Here is an 18,179-nt window from a genome sequence, read left to right on the forward strand (position 1 = left end):
ATTGACAAAACTAGGCTCTTCATTCGTTTACAGAGGTTTATCACCTTATACCCTCTGCACTCTTCCTGCACATCCTGACTGCTGTTGAGATCTGTTGTTGCTGCAGAGGGTCTATTTTTGCTGGGGAGGGGGGTATTTTAGTCGTGGGTGGTCCATTGTTGCTGGGGGGATCTATTGTTGCTGGCTGCAGGGTATCTATGTGACTACTTTTTTTTATCATTGCTCGGAAGTGGCTTTGTAAAGTCTTCCTGCACCCATTCTCTGATATAGCCCAATATATATATATATATATATATATATATATATATATATATATATATATATATATATATATATATAGGCATACCCTGAATGTAAGAATAAGAGCAAAATACTATGAGAATGTATGAAGACTGGGGGAACGGGTGGGTGGGGACCCATAAATCCCGACAACACTGGCCCTGACGGAGGAGGTTTAAATAGCCCTCTCAGGCTCCTCCTACAAATACAGGCTGGCCTACGGCCAGCCTTCCAACTTGTAGTCAGAGTCTTCAAGCGGGAAATGCGATACTCCTAAGAACCAAGGCCTGAGGTGTGCCTTGGCCTAGCTTGTCAGCATGCCTGAAAAAGAGGGCAAAAAAGACACAAATTTAGGTGTAGAAGGGAAGGTAATGAACCACCACGGATAATGGCGTGCTCCCGGACAGCAACAGTAAGTATCCAGCAAGTAACCGGAAAGTATCCGCTGTGACAAAAGAACACACCGACTCCTGACTTGGTGATGAGAAGGAACCTCCTATAGAACCTGCAAAATTATCCCGAACCCAACTGAACATCCCCTGAAAGATTGAATTGAGCCTGATGCCCGAGACACCCAGACCCGAGAATGAACTGCTTGTGAAATGAGAGGATACATGGGGGGGGGAGGGAACAAGGCCTGGCCCGAGGAACCCCTGCAAATGATGGCGAAATACCTCAACGAACACCAGTGAAATAGCTCAGAAACATACACCCCCAAGAGGGTGAGAGGGTGAGTGGCAAAAAAGACCACTAGCAGGAGTGCGAAAAGCTGGATACCTGATGGGTGTGATGGAGTAAGCAGATAAGGCCAATTCACCATGGCAATAATATTGTCAAACATGGAGAAACCATGCAGGACAAAGGACCCTGATCCCACCGGATACGATTGGGTCATGCTTCAGCCTGAGACCTAACAGCTGAGTCAGAATCCTGAACCGAGGAAGGAGGGCCAGACTCCGTCCCAGGGAAATAGTCCCATGGCATGACACAGACATGCCCAAGGTGACTGAAGCCCCCCCTTCCCCTTATATGGAACAGGCTGGGGATCGGAAACTAAGCAGAACTCCAGGCAATATGTTAGACAAAAACAGAGCAAAGAGTGGAATCCAGAATCATCATGACGTCTGCCCAACCCACCACCCACGGACCGTCACGGGGAAGTGGCTTAGCACACACCCTGAGAGAGACTATACATCCCTGGGCGGTAACCATGGTCTCAACACAACATCAACTGAAGAAAACATTTCTGACTGCTTTTGACCCAAGGGTGAGCCCAGTGGCAAAAACGACATCAGCACCAACCAACTAGCCCCCCAACAACGGCCCGACCTGAAACACAAACTAGAGAAAATACAGACAACCAGACAGGAGAACAGCAATGCCCCCCCGCCCCCCGCCTACCTAAGAATGAAACATGAGCAGAAATGTCAATACCACTGTGCGTGACTGAACCTGAAGACGAACCCCCCTCCCCTATGTGAGTGGTAAGTGAGCCTGAGTAACCTGCAGCGCAGACAGGTAATTAACTGAAAACTCGGGGCTTGTATACCCACAGGCCGTGGTGGGTAGTATGGATGTGAATGAACATGCATCGTATGACGTATGGTATACGGGCGAGAAGATTGTGGACAACAATCAATTTAACGAAAATCTCAGCCCATATGGATCTGTAGATGTGACAGATCCTGACGTGTGAGTCCTAGCTACCTGACCCAGGTACAAACATGACACAGACACGATGGGACATGACAAAAATGACGTAGACGAAGGACCACCAGAGTATGCCATCAAGGCTGAAATACTATGACAGACATGCCGGCAGCAACACAAAGATATCAACGCTATGACAGAGACACCGCTATGACAGAGACACCTGAAACTGAATGCTGATGTAGAGACAGAAATCCAGGGGCAGATCGCAATGACAGCAAAACCAAGACTGAAACGCTGAGGCATAAATGCAACGTCAGAAAACCTGGGGCAGAAACGCTACAACAGAAAAATTGAGACAGCGAAGCAACAGCAGAATCCTGGCCAGAAATGCAGTGACGGAAAACACGCTGAGACTGAACGCTGAGACAGAAATGCAAAGACAGCAGTCCTGGAGCAGAAACGCTATGACAGAAAAGCTAAGACTGAATGCCACCAGAATTACTGAGACTGAACGCCAAGCCCAACACTATGACAGAAAAGCACGCAATGACCGAAATGCTGGGGCAGAACACTATGACAGAAATACAGGGGTAGAGACGCAAAGACAGAAAATGCTTGGGCAGAAAGCTATGACAGAAATGCTGGGCAGCATGCTGGGGCGGACCCCTGTGACAGAAATGCTGGGGCGGACCACTGCGACAGAATCCTGGTGTGAAACACTGACCGAAATCCTGGGACAGAACACTATGACAGCAACCCTGGGGCAGAAAACGCTATGACCGAAACCCAGGGGCAGAAACGCTATGACAGAAAACCAGGGGCAGAAAAACGCTAAGACAGAAATCCTGGGGCAGAACGCTGTGACAGGAATCCAGGGGCAGAACGCTGTGACAGGAATCCAGGGGCAGAACGCTGTGACAGGAATCCAGGGGCAGAACGCTGTGACAGGAATCCAGGGGCAGAACGCTGTGACAGGAATCCAGGGGCAGAACGCTGTGACAGAAATCCAGGGGCAGAACGCTGTGACAGGAATCCAGGGGCAGAACGCTGTGATAGCAATGCTGGACAGAAAATGCTACGACGGAAATGCTGGACAGAAACGCTATGACGGAAATGCTGGGCAGAAACGCTACGACGGAAATGCTGGGCAGAAACGCTACGACGGAAATGCTGGGCAGAAACGCTACGACGGAAATGCTGGGCAGAAACGCTACGATGGAAATGCTTGGCAGAAACGCTACGACGGAAATGCTGGGCAGAAACGCTACGACGGAAATGCTGGGCAGAACGCTATGCCGGAAATGCGGACCAGTTCTCTTCATCACATCTTCCAATCCCAGACCTTCAAAAATCCTAAATTATCTCCAAATTCAAAGTAATCTGAAATCACTAGTTGGTATGACCTTATCAGGAAACTGGCACATATTTGCTAGTTATTAGAATATGTTCTCCTGACAGCAATGGACTTTCCTTCCAGCTTAGCATATGGTTGGATGAAGCGGGCTTGTGGTAAAATTTACAATCGATTTTCTAAATAGGCAAGACACTGACGAATGGCTGCTCTATTGTGTATGGGTGTCCTGTCATTGGTGAGGTCACATGATGTGATCTTTTCTTGCCAACATGAGAACCAATGTCAGGCTACAGCAAGGAATCACACTCACCTTTATTGGCACCCTCCATGTCCAGTTCCTCTGCGACGGATACAACTTTATTGGGATGTTCCTTCAGAGGCGGACCTACCCAGACAAGTTAAACATCTTCCACTACAATAGTAATTGCACCCAGGAAATTCTGCTCCACCACCCAAAGTATGAGACAACGTATCTACTGCATTGGATGCAATTATTGGACCATTTGCGGTCCATTGGAAGGAGTCTGCCTAACTTGCTGAGGCGTCACTGCATTGGCAAAATGTAATGAACAAATGATCAAAGATGTTGACAGGTTCCAACACAACATTCATATGGGTTGGTATCTGAGTGATGTCCCCTTGTCTTGCTAATGCCGCGTACACACGATCAAACAAGCGGGTGGAAAAGTCCGGCAAACTGAAGTCCGCCGGAAAATCCCCCCGTGTGTAGCCTCCGGCATACTTTTTTGACCCGAAAGTATGGCGGACTTAGAAAGTAGTTTTGCACTCCAGTCTTCCCGTCGGACTCGCATTTCGGCGGACAATCCGCCCATGTGTGCGCCAGTCTGCCGTACTTTTGAAATGAGCGGACTTTTCCCGCCCGGAGAAAAGTCCGCTCATTTCGAGCGGGTCTCCAGGTAGGCGGGGTCCGCGAAGGAGATGTCGCTGGCCCCGCCACCTGATATGGACTTAAAGGGGAACCCCAACGCCGAAAAAAATCGGCGTGGGGTTCCCCCCAGGTCCACATCAGACCCTTGTCCGAGCACGCTACCCGGCCTGCTAGGAAAGGGGGGACGAGCGAGCCCCCCCTCCTGAGCCGTACCAGGCTGCATGCCCTCAACATGGGGGTGCCTTGGGGAAGGGGGGGCCGTGCGGCCCCCCCACCCCAAAGCACCTTGTCCCCATGTTGATGAGGACAAGGGCCTCTTCCCGACAACCCTGGCGGTTGGTTGTCGGGGTCTGCGGGCGAGGGGCTTTTCGGGCCCTATGTGAATGAGTATGGGGTACAATGTACCCCTACCCATTCACCTGTAAAATAAAGTACAAAAAAAACACAACACACAAGATAAAATAGTTTATTGCACAGCTCCGGGGGTCTTCCGTCTTCGGGGGTCTTCTCGCTGGACTCCTCCGCTATCTTCTTGTAGCTCTTTTACTAGCGGAGGATCTCGGCTTTCTTCCTCGCCGCGGCCTCTTCTTCCGACTTCGGGGGTCTTGTCCCCCTCTTCGGTTCTTCTGCCGGGCCACCGCACCTTCTTATAGTTCTTTTACAGGCGGTGGCCCGGTCTTCTGTCGCCGCCACCTTCTGTTTTTCTCTTCTCTTCTTATTCTTCAGATGTTGTCTCGTCGAGTCCTCCGCTCACAATGACGGGGACCGGGCACGCGGCGACTTATATAGGGACATCAGCGGATGATGTCACAGTCCCAGCATCCTCATCCGGTGATGTCCCTATATAAGTTGCCGCGCGCCTGGTCAGAGCCATTGTGAGCGGAGGACTCGACGAGGCAACATCTGAAGAAGAAGAAGAGAAGAGAAGAACAGAAGGCGGCGACAGAAGACCGGGCCACCGCCTGTAAAAGAGCTATAAGAAGGCGCGGTGGCCCGGCAGAAGAACCGAAGAGGGGGACAAGACCTTGTACCCCATACTCATTCACATAGGGTGGGGGCCAGTATCCAGGGGCCCCTTTATTAAAGGGAGCTCCTGGATTCCGATAAGCCCCTCGCCCGCAGACCCCGACAACCAATGGCCAGGGTTGTCGGGAAGAGGCCCTTGTCCTCATCAACATGGGGACAAGGTGCTTTGGGTTGGGGGGCCTGGTACGGCTCAGGAGGGGGGGGGGGGGCGCTCGCTCTTCCCCCCCCCCTTTCCTGGCCGACCGGGTAGCGTGCTCAGACAAGGGTCTGATGTGGATCTGGGGGGAACCCCACGCCGTTTTTTTTTGTTTTTTTTTCGGCGTTGGGGTTCCCCTTTAAGTCCATACCAGGTGGCGGGGCCAGCGACGTCTCCTTCGCGGGCCCAGCCTACCTGAAGACGCGCTCGAAATGAGCGGACTTTCCTCCGCGTGCTTAGGCGAGTCTGTTCATTTCAAAAGTAGGGCGGATAGTACGGCGGACTTAGTACGCAGTATTAGTCCGCTGAAAAAGTGCCGTGTGTGGGCAAGTAGCCCGTTCGGAAAGTCTGACGGACAGTCTGGTGGGAAGTCCGCCAGACTAAGTCCGTCAGATAGTCCGCTACGTGTGTACGCGGCATAACAGGCACATACTTCTGGAATCACCCACCTAAAATAACAAAAAACATTTCAATACAGGACACTTTCCCCCCTTCCTGCCCAGACAAATATTTTCAGCTTTCAGTGCTGTTGCATTTTGAATGACAATTGTGCGGTCATGCAACTCTGTACCCAAATTAAATTTTTATAATTTTTTCCCATTAAATAGAGCTTTCTTTTGGTGGTATCTAATCACCACTGGGGTTTTTATTTTTTGCACTACAAATGAAAAAAAGACAGAACATTTTGAAAAAAATAAAGTTTTTCTTTGTTTTTGTTATAAAACTTTGTAAATAAGTATTTTTTTCTCCATCACTGATGGGCGCTGAAAAGGATGCACTGATGAGGTGGCCCTTACGTATATGCAGCACTGATGGGCACTGATAATTAGCACGGACGGGCAGTGATAGATGGCACTGAAGTGCAGCACTGATGGGCACCTATAGGCAGCACTGATAGGCATTCATAGGTAGCACTCGGCACTGATAGGTGACACTGGGGGGCACTGATAGATGGCACTGTTAGGCAGCACTGATCAGGAGGCACTGGCAGGCATCACTGATAGGCACTGAGTGTTATTCCTATTGGGCACTGATTGGTATACCTGGTGGTCCAGAGTAGGCATTCCTGGTGGTACTGGGTGGACATCCCTTCTGGTCATGGGTGGGCATCCTCAGGGGGGCTGCATTAATAATCAATCAGCGCAGACCCCCCTGTCAGGAGAGCAGCCGATTGGCTCTCCTCTACTCTCGCCTGTCAGTGTGAGTGGAGAAAAAGCCGATAAATGTCTCTTCCTATTTACACTGTGATCAGCTGTGATTGGACACAGCTGAACATGTGTTAAAGAGCCTATGTCAGATGCTCTTTACCAAGATGGGAGATGTGGTATGTCAAATAGACACACCACACCACTGATCACCGTGAGCGCTAGCACCTTATCCTGCTGGATGTCATATGACGTCCAGTCAGGATAACTACCGTATATACTCGAGTATAAGCCGAGATTTTCAGCCTCTTTTTTGAGGCTGAAAGTGCCCCCTCGGCTTATACTCGAGTCACCGCTGTCTGACTGCTCGATCAGCGTATCGAGCAGACAGACAGCGGACATTCTAAAATTCAAAAGCCGCGCCTCCGCCTCCGCCTTCACCTGTGATAGGCGGAACACTGAATTTCCCAGCAGTCAGTGTTCCGCCTATCACGGACATCCGCTCATCCTCGTACTACGGACGAGGATGAGAGGATGTCCGTGATAGGCGGAACACAGGCTGCTGGGAAATTCAGTGTTCCGCCTATCACAGGCGAAGGCGGAGGCGTGGCTTTTGAATTTTAGAATGGCCGCCGAGAAGAGCGGCGATCCTGGAAGGACGGAGGAGGCTCGGGACGGCGGCTCGGGACGGAGGCTCGGGACGACGGCTCGGGACGACGGCTCGGGACGGCGGCTCGGGACGGCGGCTCGGGACGGCGGCTCGGGACGGAGGCTCAGGACGGAGGCTCGGGACACAGGCTCGGGACACAGGTAGGCTGGACACACACACAAGGCTGCACGGACACACACACACAGGGCTGGATGGATGGACACACACACACAGGGATGGATGGATGGACACACACACAGGGATGGATGGATGGATGGATGGACACACACACAGGGATGGATGGATGGATGGACGGACACACACACAGGGATGGATGGATGGACGGACACACACACAGGGATGGACGGACACACACACAGGGATGGACGGACACACAGGGATGGACAGCCATGTCTCACCCTCGGCTTATACACGAGTCAATAAGTTTTCCAGTTTTTTGGGGGTAAATTGGGGGCCTCGGCTTATATTCGGGTCGGCCTATACTCGAGTATATATGGTAAACCACTTCCTGGCCGTCATTTTGCATACAGTGGGTGGGAAGTGGTTAATATAGCAGAGGGGACCAAACACTGCTGCAGACATTTTTTATTTTTTTTTATATGGAAAATTAAAGCTTTTAATTTCACACTACACATATTGTTCTAGAATGCAGTGGCGTATCCAGGGTATGGCACATATGGCAAGTGCCATGGGCGCCATATGAAGTGGGCACTTATGAGGGTGGGCCAGAGGGGGCCATGAACCCCCTCCAACATTATCCTGCACCCCCCATGTGCCCCCCCCATTTAAATGAAACTGACACTGGGAGCATTGCCATCCGCAAGGCCCGATAATGTGCAGAAATAGGGATTATTTCATCACTTTCGGGTGCAGGCAGAGCGATCTACCACACTGCATTTCCCAACAATTAAATGAAAGTCCCGGCTTCTTGGCTAGGGCTTTCATTTAATTGTCGGGAACCACAGTGCGGTAGATCACTCCTCCTGCACCCAGAAGTGATATTGACCTGTATGTCCCACACTGTGCAGTCCGTTGCTCAACTCGGTTCTCAAGAGGAAGGGACACAACCGATCCTGGCTTTCCGCTAACTCAGGAAAATTCTGCAGAAGGTAGGAGAAGTCGGGGTGTGGAGGAAGATAGGGTTGCCACCAGTGGCATCCATAGGGGGCGACCAAGTGCCCCCCCCCTCCTGTAGTCACCAGAATAAAAAAAACATTTTAAAAATGGCCCCTTTAAGAAAAAAAAAAGGGGGGGGGAAACGTCCTTTGACCCCGGAAAAATTTACCCCCTTCCTGACCAGAGCACTTTTTGTGATTCGGCACCGCTTCGCTTTAATTGAGAATTGCGCAGTCATGCGTCACTGTATCCAAACAAAATTTAGATCTTTTTTTTTCCTCCCACAAATAGAGCTTTCTTTTGGCGGTATTTGATCACCCCTGTGATTTTTATTTTTTGCACTATAAACAAAAAAAACACGACTATTTTAAAAAAAAAAAACACAATATTTTGTAATTTTTGCTATAATAAATATCCTCTTTTTTTTTTTTTTTTTTTTTTTTGTTAAAAAGCAAATTTTTTCTCAGTTTAGACCGATATGTATTCTTCTACATATTTTTGGTATACAAAAAAAATCGCAATAAGCGTATATTGATTGGTTTTGCGTCTACAAAATAGTGGATAGATTTATAGCTATAGATTTAGAGCATTTTTATTATTATTTTACTAGTAATAGCAGCGACCTGCAATTTTTATCATGACTGTGACATTATGGCGGACACATCGGACAATTTTGTTTGCACACACCCATCCCTGTTCTGCGTCTCCTGCTCACGGTCGCTCGTGGCCAACAGTCAATGCGACTGTCGGCCACGAGCGGCGGTAGGCCGCTGTGCAGCGGGAGCACGCGCCTGCTATCCCGACCCCGCGAGACAACGTATAGCTATGATGGCTCGTGCAGGGAGCCAACCTGCCACAGTATAACTGCGGTGGCTCATTGTGAAGTGATTAACTAAGTGCATTGTGTTTGGCGCCGGACACCGTGCACTATGGAAGTCGACACGTCAATGCAATCACGATATTGCAGACGTGTCGCTTCATTTGCAGGATTTTTACCTGGTTTGCGACGCAAACCCAAAACGCCGAGCATCTTCCAATATTACTATGGGTGGGAGCTTTGTTTTTTAAATTTAGAGGTTGCTTCCGGGTTTCGTGGAACAGATGGAAACCTGAAGTGACGTCAACAGCTCTGTTCTTCGCATGGCCCAAGCGGAACTGGAAGGTAAGTAATGAGACTGTCTATGGAAACAGTATGCCAGTGTTGCTTTAGTTTAGGGCTGCAACTAACGATTATTTCCATAATCGATTAGTTGGCCGAATATTGTTTCGATTAATCGGACAATTAACAACCTTAAAAAAAAAAAAAAAGTGGGTCAAATTGACGTTCATTTTCAACCACAGTGACAGGAAAATTTGGAAATAGAAAACTTCAGTGTATGTGGTTTTCATTCAGAAATTACATTCATTTTAAAAACAGAATGTTAAAAACAAGTGAAAATTTCAAACAAAATTCTTTCATTCAGCGAATGTACAAAGATTTTTCGTCTGAATATACTCATCTGAAAATTGATCTGTGTGACCAACATAAGGCTCGGTACACACCTATGCAGTTTGCTTTTGATCTGTTTCTGCGGTGCTTTTTGCTGTGTGTTTTTGATTTTTGCACACATGATTTTACTGCAATTTGCATTTTTGCATTTTTTTTGGGCAGATTAAAAAACACAAATTGCTGCAAAAACTCATTACATGCTTTTCTGCAGCTTCTCCATTGAAGTATATTGAACCAATAAGGTTGGATTCACACCTATGCATTTTTAGTGCTTTTTGCATTTTGCACTACAGAAAGTGTTCCATAGGAAACCATGTTAAATGGACTGTAGTGTAAATCTGCAAAATGCAAAAAGTACTTAACCACTTCCCACCCGGCCAATGTACATATACGGCCGGGTGGGAGCTCTCTATTTCTGAGAGGACATTCAGGAACGTCCTTCAGAAGGAGGGGGATCGTGCGTGCGCGTGCCCGCGCAGCGGCGCAATCCCGATGTGCTCGTGTCACCCGGACATGACGCATCTCGGATCGGCAGGAGGGCTCTGTGATTGGCCCTCCTGATCACATGACGGCCGTGTCCAATCACGGCCGTCATGTGATGTAAACAAACAGCCGGTTGCTAGGCAATCGGCTCCTCCTCTCCTCACACAGAAGTCATCGCTGAGGAGAGCAGATCGCTGCAGCCGGCTACTGATCAGTGAGTATGAGCTGTTTTTACAGCTTTTTACTAACTGATCACCAGTCTAGTGTAAACACACATCACCACACATGTCCCCAAATAAAAAAAATACATGTCCCCCACATATGTCCCACTAAAATCACATGTTCCAATGATTATCTGCACACATATGTACATGATCATTTGCGTACATATGTCTGTGATCACACAAACCAATTATTATACACTAGCAGAATACATTTTGGCTTAAATTTATGACAAAATTTGATTTTATTGAATTTCTTTTAAAATAGAAAAAAGAAAATATTGTTATATCGCAAAAAATAAAAAACTGAGTCGTGAATAAATACCACCAAAATAAAGCTCTATTTGTGCGAACAAAATGATAAAAATTTCATTTGGGTACAGTGTAGCATGACCGCACAATTGTCATTGAAAGTGCGAGAGCGATGAAAGCTGAAAATTGGGCTGGGAAGGAAGGGGGCGAAAGTGCCCTGTATTGTAGTGGTTAAAATGCATAGGTATGAATCCAGTCTTAAGCACCATTTTGCGTTAAAAGTCCCTGACCCTTTCAGTTGTGAACGTGTCCCATAGGAAACCATGTAAATGAACTGTAGTGCATTTCTGCAGAAAGTACTATAAAACGCATAGATGTGAACCAGGTCTGGGCCCTTGTACACCCGGTCAGAGATTCTGATCGGGCCATTTTGTTGGATATTCCGACTGCGTGTGGTCTCCATCGGACTGTTTCCGTCGGAATATCCGACGGACCAACTTTTCCAACTTGCCGGTAAAATTTTCCGACAAAATGCTCCAATCATGTGTTAGCCTACTCCGACGGACAAAGTGCCACGCATGCTCAGATCAAATTTCTAGACCAAAGCTATTGGCTACTAGCCTGAACGTAGTCCCGTCGTAACGAAATAACGTCATCACGTTATGTACAATCAGATTTTCCGACAACTTTGTCCGACCGTGTGTATGCAACAGTTTCAGACAAAATCCAACGGATTTGGTTGCCGGAATCTCCGACCGTGTGTACGGGGGCTAAGACGTTTAGTAACATAATGGGATTAAAAAAACTAAAATTAGCCCTTTATAGTAGAAAAAAGCAGATAATCATTACTGTAAGGGGTTAATTTTTGTACTGTAGAACAGTGAAAGTAATATTTACAGTAGAGATTATTTGCTCTTTTTGTACTATAAAGGGCTAATTTTAGTTTTTTAACCCCATTATGTTACTGGCCAATTAATCGATTACTATTTTCATAATCGATTAATTTCATAATAGATTAGTTGTCGATTAATCGATTCGTTGTTTCAGGAAGAATACTGATGATCTTCACAACTAATACTTCTCAGCACAGAAAAGCCCTTTCCTATGCACGAAGAACAAGATTTCAACTGGTGTTTTGTTTTCAGCACGTCACCCCAAAACACTGACCAAATAAATCATTACATATACAATGAAAGGCTCTATTTATTTTTCCATTTAAAAACGATGTTATGAGTGTATGCAGAGATTTTCCAGCATGCTGGGTCATCTGCTTTATGGTGGCCATACACGCTTTGATTTTATTATCTGATCGATGTGCAGCAATTCGATTACATGCAATCGTTTTTGTCCCACTATTGATCAAAATCCAATTTTCTATGTGTGGCATATCAATTGAATATATTATTTCATTGGGAAAAGATTGATCAGAAACAAAATTGCTCTTTTATTATGGTCAGTGTGTATGGTCACCATTATAGATCCTACATCTACTGTTGGTCACTCCAACTTTACACAGTATGCATTATAAATGCTCAGATTGCATATAGTGAATTTTACATGGCCACTTTAATACTGTTACCCCCCCATTGACTACCACTGGCAACAGGTTCAGGCTGGTACAGTATGTATTATTTTGTATATCTTTCAATGTTATTATTATGGCTGTGGTTGAGCTATGCACTTATTGTGTTTGATACAAATGTACTAATGTGACTATACTTATATCCTAGACTATGTATGTACGAGATATGCCTAGGAAAAAGGACGGATGGTCCGAAACATGTCGGCATCTCTCTCAATTCTACATATGTCGCAAGCCAACTGTTAATCAAGCTTTGCCAAGTAACCTTTTATTTGCACATGTTGAAAAAAACTTTTTTGAATACATATGTATTAAAGTGGTTGTAAACCCTTGAACTTTGACCTACAGGTAAGCCTAGATTAAGGCTTACCTGTAGGTCCAAGAAATATCTCCTAAACCTACACGGTTTAGGTGATATTTGCCGAAAGACAGGCACCGCTGTCTACAGCGCATGCACCGTAGACAGCGGCACGCAGGCGCACTGAGCACGCCGCAGTCAACGGCGATATGCCACGAGTGGCTGCTCCCGTGCGCATGCGCGGGAGTGACGTCATCGCGGCTTCGCTGAATGACAGCGGCGGAGCAGTGAGACCCACCGAGAAGATGGATGCGCCGGACTACAGGGGACAGCGGTGACTTCGCTGGCTCCTGTGTCAGGTAAGTGACACATAATGGGCTACTATGCGATGCATAATAGTCCATTATGCTTTACCTTTGCAGGGAATGAAAGAGGAAGTAAACTCATCAGGCTTTACTTCTTCTTTAAAGATGTACTATTAATAAATTACTCTGTTACACTCCATTTACGGACTGGTCTATCTCATTCAAACATCCCTAGGGGTATCGGCTGTGCTGCTAGCACTAGGCCATTCTGTTTCTAGCATTATTACATTGGGATGTGATTGACCAGCCCCATGCTGACCGTCACCCTGCACAATATACATTTGTTTTTCTTCATATAAAAATGATTACAGCAATACAAAATACAGTATAAAGTGTACTGTGAAAATTAAAACAAATTGACCTGCACTTGAGGAGCTACAAAGTATAAAAGAGAAGAGAGGAGATTCACAATGCCACGACCTGAAAGTCGGCACGACTTTGCCAGGTAACTTTGAGGCAACTTTAGGGCAGGGCTTGACAAATCCCAGTTGCCAGTTCGCTGTTGCGACTAGAAATTGTGCCCTGGCGCCTGGGCTTTTGTCACTGACAGGTGCCTCTTCTACAGGGCGGGCTGTGGGGTCTTGGATGGGAAAGTGGAGGTGCCTTGCATGCCTTGTAGGCCCTCCAGACACAGAGTACTGTCTGGTAATGTGATTGGTGGCGGTAGTGGGGATGGAGCAGGGAGAGAGCGGCGCAGCAGGTTCCTTCTCCACACTCTGTTGGCAGAGTAGCGCGACGGTGTGTGAAACTGTATGGAAACAGAGAGGAGCTGTTCAAAATTGAAGTTGGGCCACTACGTGTATGTGGCCCGCCCCTTTCTTAAACAGTCCAATCATTGGCTGTATAGCTGCTGGGTCCCACCCAGCCCAGGTCCCACCCACCTCCGACATCATGCTGAATTTGTCAGCTCCTCTCTCTATAGTTTCACGCACTGCAAAGAGCATTCAGTTTCACACAGTTACACTATTGGCTGTGAAACCTGCCATTGCCATCCAGTGCCATCTGCCAATGCCAACCAGTGCCATCTGCCAGTGCAATCCACTGCCACCTGCCAGTGCCACCTGTCAATCAGTGCCAACCTGTGTCACTTGCCAGTGTCACCTGTCAGTGCCACCTGCCAATGCCATCTGCCAGTGCCACCTCAGTGCTGCCCATCAGTGCCACATATCAGTGCTGCCTACCAGTGCTACATAGTGTCCATTAGTGCCACCTGTCAGTGCCCATTAGTGCTACCTGTCAGTGCCACCTCAGTGCTGCCTATTAGTAACACCCGTTAGTTCCCATCAGTGGCACCTGTCAGTGCCCATCAGTTCCAACTTCAATGCCACCTCAGTGAAGCCCATCAGTGCTCATCAGTGCCACCTCATCAGTGTCCATTAGTGCAGCCTATCAGAGCACAGCAGTGAAGGAGAAAAAAAACCTATTTGCAAAATCGTATAACAAACAAAACACAAGTTGATTTACTTTTTTTAAATATTGTTCTTTTTTCGCTTGGCATCAGTCATGAGCAATTCTTATTGCCCGATGCCCCAGACATGCAGTTCTGGGCGCTGGGTGGAGAAATAAAAAAACTGGCTCCTAACTTTTTCAGCTGGCTCCTAGATTCTAAGCAAATTTGTCAAGCCCTGTTTAGGGAATGCCTGTATAATCTTCCTGTAATGTCGGATCCAAATCTTATCAACTAAGATAAGACTTGGAGGCAACTTCCATTAAAGTCTACGGGCACAAGTCAGATAAAAGTCTCCTTGAAGAAGTATAGGAACCTTTACTAAAGTTGGAGCAACTTCAGTAGTGCTAATTAAGACAGATCTCATTGACTAACATTTGATTTCTCATGTCACACAACTTGGAGTCTCACATTTTGGATCCCAAGTTGCTGTGAACCGAGCCTTATACTCAGTTGTGACGTGACACTACATGTATATCAAGACCTCGCTCGTATATCAAGTTAAAATTTAATGGCAAAAAATTTGCTGATCTTGTAAAACACTCGCAGACCAAGTTACTCGCAATCCAAGCTTTTACTGTATTTTATTTATGGTACTTTGCATTAGACATACTTTATGGTGGTCACTTTCAATTGTGTAGCCATTCTGGTAGCCCCTCTGTGCAATTGTTTCCATGCAGTCTCCCAGCATAGCCTCTGTGGCAGTTGCACCATATGGTGTGTCTCTCTGTATCATAGAGGACTTTTAATAACCACTTTAAGATTGGCAAGTTAAACTCCCTTCCTCTCAAGGCCATTTTTCAATTTCCAGCGCTGTTTATACTTTAGGCTCGGGCAACCTTTCAGGCGACTTAACCGTTTGACAAGCCGCACTCCATTCAGTGCAATTGAACCGTTCTAATCGGAGTGACTCAAGTCTCTCTTACTTTGAAAAAGGTTGATGTAGTACTTGGGGGCGACTTCGGAGCGGCTTGCTTTAAATTCTATTAACCACTTCCCGACCAGCGCACACAGATGTACGTCGGCAGAATGGCACAGACAGGCAAATGGGCGTACAGGCACGTCCCTTTAAATTTGCTGCTGTGCCATCGCGTGCGCGCGCTGGTCAGAACCTCCGTGAATCGGATTGTGGGTCCCGCGGACTCTATCGCTGTGAGGATACCTGCAATCGTCTCCCGGGAAGGAAGAACGGGGAGATGCCAATGTAAACAAGCATTTCCCAGATTCTGCATAGTCAGAGTCACTGATCACTGCTCCGTGTCATTGGAGCAGAAATCAGCGATGTGTCATACACAGCCACGCCCCCCATAGTTAGAAACACTCCCCAGGGAACACTTAAACCCTACACTGCCACCCGCTGGTTAACCCCTTCACTGCCAGTGTCATTTACACAGTAATCAGTGCTATTGTAATGGTCCTAAAATTTGTTAAAAATGTCCGATGTGTCGGTCATAATGTCGCAGTCACGATAAAAATCGCTGATCGCCGCCATTACTAGTGTAGCGCTGACATCCTCGCTTATTAATGTGTGTTTGCAGGCTATAAACATAAGCCTATGGACATTTCTTTGGTTTAGTATTTGGTGCCATCTAGCGGCCAAATACTGGTACTGAACTTGAATGTTTTTTGTTTTGAAGACAGCACAAAAGTCTTATACAGGAAGTGACTGTTGTTTTGATCAGAAGGTTGACCCTTCTTTAATTCCCTTTAATTCTAATAAAACATGGATCTCAAATGAAGAGGGCCAGAGAAGGGTAGACAGCTAGTTTATTAGAAAGGATAAGGGAAATACAGATACAACATACGTAAGACAATGGGGAAGGAAATGGGAATAGAATTAGCACATCTAAGAAGACAACTCTCTGATCTCTTCACCAACTACGTTCATATATACCTTTATATCAAAACAAAAGGTCTAAAATCTTCAATACTGAAAGATATTGTAGAGGAATTTAGAAAATATTATACCTCATTGTATAATCTCCCGATGCCTTCCCAGTCTTCTTCTCTGGCGTGAAGAAAACTTGAGTTACCAATAACAATAAAAGAGGTATCTACAGCAATGAAGATGATGACGCATGGGAAAGCCCCTGGTCCAGATGGATTCTCTCTGCAATATTTTAAAAGTTTCTACCCATTACTAGACCCATATATGGTCAAAACATTTAACGTATCAGGACAAGTATCCCCCCCCCCCCCGTAGAAGCATTAAGAGCACATATTGTATTAATCCCAAAGGAAGGAGAGAATCAGTCGGTTTGTAATAGCTACCGTCCAATATCATTATTGAATACGGATTACAAAATATTCACAATGATACTTGCATCTCGTCTGCAAATGTTCACTCATTTGGACCAAGTGGGGTTTATCCCTACACGGGAAGCTACAGATTGTACTACTAAAGTCTTGAACTTAATTCAATATGCAAACCAAAGGAAGTTGCCGAGTATCTTTGTGAATACAGACTCAGAAAAGGCCTTTGATAGGGTCAGTTGGCCCTTTATGCTAGGAGTCCTAAAACAGATGGGCCTGGGGGACTGAATGTTGGACTGGATAGCAGGAATATATTCAACGCCACAAGCCTTGGTGAAGGCTAATGGGATAAATTCAGAAAATGTTCCACTATCCAATGAGACGTGTTATATCGTTACCTAACCTATTAAGGGAGGTGGAGCGCTACGGAGCTTTGTCAAATTTTAAAATAAATTATAGCAAGCAGGAGGCAATTGGGGTATCCCTGGAGCATTCCACCCAAAAGAATTTGGAGAATAATTTTAAGCTTAAATGGACATCTACAGCTTTGAATTATTCAGAGATACAGATTCCACCTAACTTAACAGACGCCTATGCCTTAAATTTTCCACCTTTACTAAGGGAAGTTAGCATATTGTTAGATGAATGGAGTAAATCCTCACATTCTTGGTTTGGGAGATGTAATATCCTGAAAATGAATACAGTGCCAAAATTCCTTTATTTGTTCCAGGAGTTACCTATCTCGATCCCACTTGCCTTCTTTAGTAAAACTCGAACAGTGTTCACAAAATGTATTTGGGCAAGTAAACATCCAAGGATTAACAGGAATTTGTTAACATTACCTAAAGAGGTGGGTGGAATAGCGGTGCCAGATCTATATAAATACTATCAGGCTACCCAGCTTGGTAGAATTATCGGCTGGTGCCGCCACAGAGACAGCAAAATTTGGATCGCCTTGGAACAACAAGTACCTTAGGTAGAGCCATGTGGTGCTATGCAGCTATACCTTCTACATTAAAAGCACATCCTTTATTAGGACCTACCCTCCATATGAGCGCTAAGTTTACTCGGATCCCTAGATTTTCATCACCAGACTCCCCTTTGTTTCCTATTCTGGGGAACCCAAACTTTCCACCTGGCTTGGAGCCAGGGGTATTTGGAAAATTAAAAGAGTGGATGTTTTCAGGCCTCACATTTTTTGAGGTTTAATAAATGGCGAACAATATGAAATACCCTTCTGACAGGCGTTACAGGTCAAACGTTTTTTTTTTTAAATGTTGGGACTGACCGAAGGGTGCGGTCGACCACCTACTAAGTTTGAGAAGTAGTGTGGGAGAGAGGCTCATTCTCCTCACAGTATTTCTAAGATATATGCCCTTTTAACATCACCTTCGGAGGATATTAGCATATTGAGCTTAGATAAGTGGGAGAGGGACCTTGAACAAACCTTTACACCCGCCC

At 46.3% G+C, this 18,179-nt stretch overlaps 1 protein-coding gene across 1 annotated transcript in view; it reads right to left on the reverse strand.

Moving 5' to 3' along the window:
• Positions 1–18,179, reverse strand: part of LOC143984095 (uncharacterized) — a 151,706-nt gene that overhangs the window by 32,067 nt on the left and 101,460 nt on the right. The gene's annotated exons all lie outside the window — the stretch shown is intronic.

This window comes from Lithobates pipiens, unplaced genomic scaffold (genome assembly GCF_037356315.1).
Source record: "Lithobates pipiens isolate NorthernLeopardFrog02 unplaced genomic scaffold, aLitPip1_a1.2 Scaffold_16, whole genome shotgun sequence".
NCBI classification, from domain to species: Eukaryota; Metazoa; Chordata; class Amphibia; order Anura; family Ranidae; genus Lithobates; species Lithobates pipiens.